Here is a 6587-nt window from a genome sequence, read left to right on the forward strand (position 1 = left end):
CTGCAGTAAAGGCCTGGCATAACAAAGTTGGAAACCCAGAAGTGGGTGATGTCCATGGGTTCCCGACTTAAGGCAGTCATGCAAAGGATTCTCAAAGTATTACAAATGAACATTATATTTATGATTATATTAATGTGTCCAATTACATATGACCTCTTGAAAATAGGGAACTGTATCAATGTGGTTGCAATTACTAAACGTTTCATACAACACTTTTGTTTAACCCTTTGAATTAAAGCTGAAAGTCTGCACCTGAATTGCTTCTCCATAGTATAATTTCAAATCATTGTGGTGGCTTACAGACCAAAAATATGAAAATTGTGTCAGTGTCCAAATATATATGGACTGAACTGTACATCTCATCAGTTACAGAATAAGCACTGCCCTGGCCAAGCCCCACACTCCAGTCTACTTTCAGCTGAGGTGCCCCACACATACTGTATACTAGGCAGCTTTATTTTTACAGTGGTTTAGAACTGAGCTAGAGTACACCCTTCCCTATCTAAACCTGTCCACACATTTTAAATGCACTTCCTTGCAGCCCAGCATGGTTTTGTACATAATTACACTTTGTAGCTGAATTTATTCCTAATTGTGAATGAGGCCCTATACATACAGCATAGCCTGCAACATTGCTGGTGCTCTGCACACCACTACTCCAGGTATCCGTTTGGCAGGTCGACCCTACTTAGGTTGACATTGACATGGTAGACATGGACAAATGGTCGACATGGCTTTAAAAATTTTTTTTATTTTTTTTTAAATATTTTCATACTTTACCACAGACGTGGACTACGACTGGGAATAGTAACCTGTGCTGAGCGCAGCGGTGCACCTTGCCCGTATGCAAGGGGACGCGGTACACTAATTGGGGTTCCTGGTCATGTTACGGAAAAAATGACCCCAAAAACAGTTAAAAAACCTGTCGACCTGTCCCGTGTCGACAATTTGTCCATGCGACCATGTCAATGTCAGCCAATAGTGGTCGACCTAATGACTTGTTGAGCTTAACATGGTCGTCCATTCATACCAGAACCACTCCAGAAACCCCCTCCCACCTATTCAGGATTTTAAATGGATTGCCTATTATGTTTTTCACTTATGTCTGACTTTATTATGACATACAGTAGTAGAATCAAACCGCCAATATAAGGTAGCTTAATAGGGCATTGGCCCACAGTAAGCTCTGTTGAATTTAAATTGCCAATGTCTAGAATTGTGCAAGAGGGTTGAAACACCTTTCTTGCAGAAGATGTTAACATGACTGACACCTGGTGGTGAAAAAAAAAATAAGATTTTACTTACCGATAAATCTATTTCTCGTAGTCCGTAGTGGATGCTGGGGACTCCGTCAGGACCATGGGGAATAGCGGCTCCGCAGGAGACAGGGCACAAAAGCAAGCTTTTAGGATCACATGGTGTGTACTGGCTCCTCCCCCTATGACCCTCCTCCAAGCCTCAGTTAGGTACTGTGCCCGGACGAGCGTACACAATAAGGAAGGATCTTGAATCCCGGGTAAGACCCAAACCAGCCACACCAATCACACCGTACAACTTGTGATCTGAACCCAGTTAACAGTATGATAACAATGAAGTAGCCTCTAAAAAAGATGGCTCACAACAATAATAACCCGATTTTTGTAACAATAACTATGTACAAGTAATGCAGACAATCCGCACTTGGGATGGGCGCCCAGCATCCACTACGGACTACGAGAAATAGATTTATCGGTAAGTAAAATCTTATTTTCTCTAACGTCCTAGTGGATGCTGGGGACTCCGTCAGGACCATGGGGATTATACCAAAGCTCCCAAACGGGCGGGAGAGTGCGGATGACTCTGCAGCACCGAATGAGAGAACTCCAGGTCCTCCTCAGCCAGGGTATCAAATTTGTAGAATTTTACAAACGTGTTCCCCCCTGACCACGTAGCTGCTCGGCAAAATTTTAAAGCCGAGACCCCCTCGGGCATCCGCCCAAGATGAGCCCACCTTCCTTGTGGAATGGGCATTGACAGATTTTGGCTGTGGCAGGCCTGCCACAGACTGTGCAAGCTGAATTGTACTACAAATCCAACGAGCAATAGTCTTCTTAGAAGCAGGAGCACCCATCTTTTGGGGTGCATACAATATAAACAGCAAGTCAGACTTTCTGACTCCAGCCGTCCTGGAATATATATATATATATATATATATATATATATATATATATATATATATATATATATATATATATATCTATTTTTAGGGCCCCGACAACGTCTAGCAACTTGGAGTCCTCCAAGTCCCTAGTAGCCGCAGGCACCACAATATGTTGTTTCAGGCGAAACGCTGACACCACCTTAGGAAGAAACTGGGGACGAGTCCGCAGTTCTGCCCTGTCCGAATGGAAAAACAAATATGAGCTTTTTTTTAAGACAAAGCCCCTAATTCTGACAATCGCCTGGCCGAGGCCAGGGCCACAACATGGTCCCTTTCCATGTGAGATATTTCAAATCCACAGATTTGATCGGTTCAAACCAATATGATTTGAGGAATCCCAACACTACGTTGAGATCCCACGGTGCCACTGGAGGCACACAAGGGGCTGTATATGCAATACTCCCTTGACAAACGTCTGGACTTCAGGAATTGAAGCCAATTTTTTCTGGAAGAAAATCTACAGGGCCGAAACTTGAACCTTAATGGACCCCAATTTGAGGCTCATAGACACTCCTGTTTTCAGGAAGTGCAGAAATCGACCTAGTTGAAATTTTTTCGTGGGGCCTTCCTGGCCTCACCCACGCAACATATTTTCACCACATGTGGTGATAACGTTGTGCGGTCACCTCCTTCCTGGCTTTGACCAGGGTAGGTATGACCTCTTCCGGAATGCCTTTTCCCTTAGGATCCGGCGTTCAACCGCCATGCCGTCAAACGCAGTCGCGGTAAGTCTTGGAACAGACAAGGTCCCTGCTGGAGCAGGTCCTTTCTTAGAGGCAGATGCCACGGTTCCTCTTGGAACAGACATGGTTCTTGCTGAAAGCAAATCCCATCTTAGCTCCCGAGGCCATTAGTCCTCTGTGAGCATCTCTTGAAGTTCCGGGTACCAAGTCCCTCTTGGCCAATCCGGAGCCACGAGTATAGTTCTTACTCCTCTACGTCTTATAATTCTCAATACCTTGGTTATGAGAAGCAGAAGAGGGAACACATACACCGACTGTTACACCCACGGTGTTACCAGGACGTCCACAGCTATCGCCTGAAGGTCTCGTGACCTGGCGCAATACCTGTCCCGTTTTTTGTTCGGGCGGGACGCCATCATTTCCACCTTTGGTCTTTCCCAACGGTTCACCATCATGCGGAAAACTTCCCGATGAAGTTCCCACTCTCCCGGGTGGAGGTCGTGCCTGCTGAGGAAGTCTGCTTCCCAGTCGTCCACTCCCGGAATGAACACTGCTGACAGTGCTATCACATGATTTTCCGTCTAGCGAAAAATCCTTGCAGTTTTGACCACTGCCCTCCTGCTTCTTGTGCCGCCCTATCTGTTTACGTGGGCGACTGCCGTGATGTTATCCCACTGGATCAATACCGGCTGACCTTGAAGCAGAGGCCTTGCTAAGCTTATAGCATTACAAATTTGCTCTTAGCTCCAGTATATTTATGTGGAGAGAATTCTCCAGACTTGATCACACTCCCTGGAAATTTTTTCCCTGTGTGACTGCTCCCCAGCCTCTCAGGCTGGCCTCCGTGGTTACCAGCATCCAATCCTGAATGACGAATCTGCGGCCCTCTAGAAGATGAGCACTCTGTAATCACCACAGGAGAGACACCCTTGTCCTTGGATATAGGGTTATCCGCTGATGCATCTGAAGATGCGATCCGGACCATTTGTCCAGCAGATCCCACTGAAGAGTTCTTGCGTGAAATCTGCCGAATGGAAGCGCTTCGTAATAAGCCACCATTTTTACCAGGACTCTTGTGCAATGATGCACTGACACTTTTCCTGGTTTTAGGAGGATCCCGATTAGCTCGGATAACTCCCTGGCTTTCTCCTCTGGGAGAAACACCCTTTTCCTGGACTGTGTCCAGAATCATCCCTAGGACCAGCAGACGTGTCGTCGGAACAACTGCGGTTTTGGAATATTTAGAATCCACCCGTGCTGTCGTAGAACTACTTGAGATAGTGCTACTCCGACCTCCAACTGTTCTCTGGACCTTGTTCTTATCAGGAGGTCGTCCATTTTCTTTGAAGACGAATCCTCATTTCGGTCATTACCTTGGTAAAGACCCGGGGTGCCTTGGACACTCCAACGGCATCGTCTGAAACTGATAGTGACAGTTCTGTACCACGAACCTGAGGTACCCTTGGTGAGAAAAGCAAATTTTGGGACATGGAGGTAAGCATCCCTGATGTCCCGGGACACCATATAGTCCCCTTGTTCCCAGTTCGCTATCACTGCTCTGAGTGACTCCATCTGGATTTGAACCCTTGTAAGTGTTCAAATTTTTCAGATTTAGAATCGGTCTCACCTAGCCTTCTGGCTTCAGTACCACCCTATAGTGTGGAACAATACCCCTTTCCTTGTTGTAGGAGGGGTAATTTTATTATCACCTGCTGGGAATACAGCTTGTGAATTGTTTTCAATACTGCCTCCCTGTCGGAGGGGGACATTGGTACAGCAGACTACAGGAACCTGCGAGGGGGGAAACGCCTCGACATTCCAATCTGTGCCCCTTTGATACTACTTGTAGGATCCAGGGGTCCTGTACGGTCCCAGCGTCATGCTGAGAACTTAGTAGAAGCGGTGGAGGGCTTCTGTTACTGGGAATGGGCTGCCTGCTGCAGTCTTCTTCCCTTTCCTCTATCCCTGGGCAGATATCTTATAGGGACGAAAAGACTGAGGCTGAAAAGACGGTGTCTTTTTCTGCAGAGATGTGACTTAGGGTAAAAAACGGTGGATCTTCCAGCAGTTGCCGTGGCCACCAGGTCCCATGGACCGACCCCAAATAACTCCTCCCCTTTTATACGGCAATACATCTTTGTGCCGTTTGGAATCTGCATCCCCTGACCACTGTCGTGTCCATAAACATCTTCTTGCAGATATGGACATCGCATTTACTCTTGATGCCAGAGTGCAAATATCCCTCTGCGCATCTCGTATATATAGAAATGCATCCTTTAAATGCTCTATAGTCAATAAAATACTGTCCCTGTCAAGGGTATCAATATTTTTAGTCAGGGAATCCGACCAAGCCACCTCAGCTCTGCACATCCAGGCTGAGGCGATCGCTGGTCACAGTATAACACCAGCATGTGTGTGTATACTTTTTAGGATATTTTTCTGATAAGCATGTGAGCGCCTTATCCACCCTGAGGGGTGTTTCCCAATGCGCCTTAACTTCTGGCGGGAAAGGGTATACCGCCAATAATTTTCTATCGGGGGAAACCCACGCATCATCACACACTTCATTTAATTTATCTGATTCAGGAAAAACTACAGGTAGTTTTTTCACCTCACACATAATACCCTTCTTTGTGGTACTTGGAGTATCAGAAATATGTAACACCTCCTTCATTGCCCTTAACGTGTGGCCCTAAAGGAAAATACGTTTGTTTCTTCACCGTCGACACTGAAATCAGTGTCCGTGTCTGGGTCTATGTCGACCGACTGAGGTAAATGGGCGTTTTTACAAGCCCCTGACGGTGTCTGAGACGCCTGGACCGGTACTAATTTGTTCGCCGGCCGTCTCATGTCGTCAACCCACTTGCAGCGTGTTGACATTATCACGTAATTCCATAAGTAAGCCATCCATTCCGGTGTCGACTCCCTAGAGAGTGACATCACCATTACAGGCAATTTGCTCCGCCTCCTCACCAACATTTTCCTCATACATGTCGACACACACGTACCGACATACAGCACACACATAGGGAATGCTCTGATAGAGGACAGGACCCACTAGCCCTTTGGGGAGACAGAGGGAGAGTTTGCCAGCACACACCAAAATGCTATAATTATACAGGGACAACCCTTATATAAGTGTTCCTCCCATATAGCATTTAATATATATGTATATCGCCAAATCAGTGCCCCCCCTCTCTGTTTTAACCCTGTTTCTGTAGTGCAGTGCAGGGGAGAGCCTGGGAGCCTTCCCCTCAGCCTTTCTGTGAGGGAAAATGGCGCTGTGTGCTGAGGAGAATAGGCCCCGCCCCCTTTTCGGCGGGCTTCTTCTCCGGAGATTGTGAAGTCTGGCAGGGGTTAAATACATCCATATAGCCTCAAGGGCTATATGTGATGTATTTTTCGCCATACAGGTATTCTACATTGCTGCCAGGGCGCCCCCCCCCGCGCCCTGCACCCTCCGTGATCGCTGTGGGAAGTGTGCTGACAGACAATGGCGCACAGCTGCAGTGCTGTGCGCTACCTGAGGAAGACTGAAAAGTCTTCTGCCGCCTGGTTCCGGACCTCTTCAATCTTCAGCATCTGCAAGGGGGTCGGCGGCGCGGCTCCGGGACGAACCCCAGGGCGAGACCTGTGTTCCGACTCCCTCTGAAGCTAATGGTGTCCAGTAGCCTAAGAATCCAATCCATCCTGCACGCAGGTGA

This window comes from Pseudophryne corroboree, chromosome 8 (genome assembly GCF_028390025.1).
Source record: "Pseudophryne corroboree isolate aPseCor3 chromosome 8, aPseCor3.hap2, whole genome shotgun sequence".
Classification (NCBI taxonomy): Eukaryota; Metazoa; Chordata; class Amphibia; order Anura; family Myobatrachidae; genus Pseudophryne; species Pseudophryne corroboree.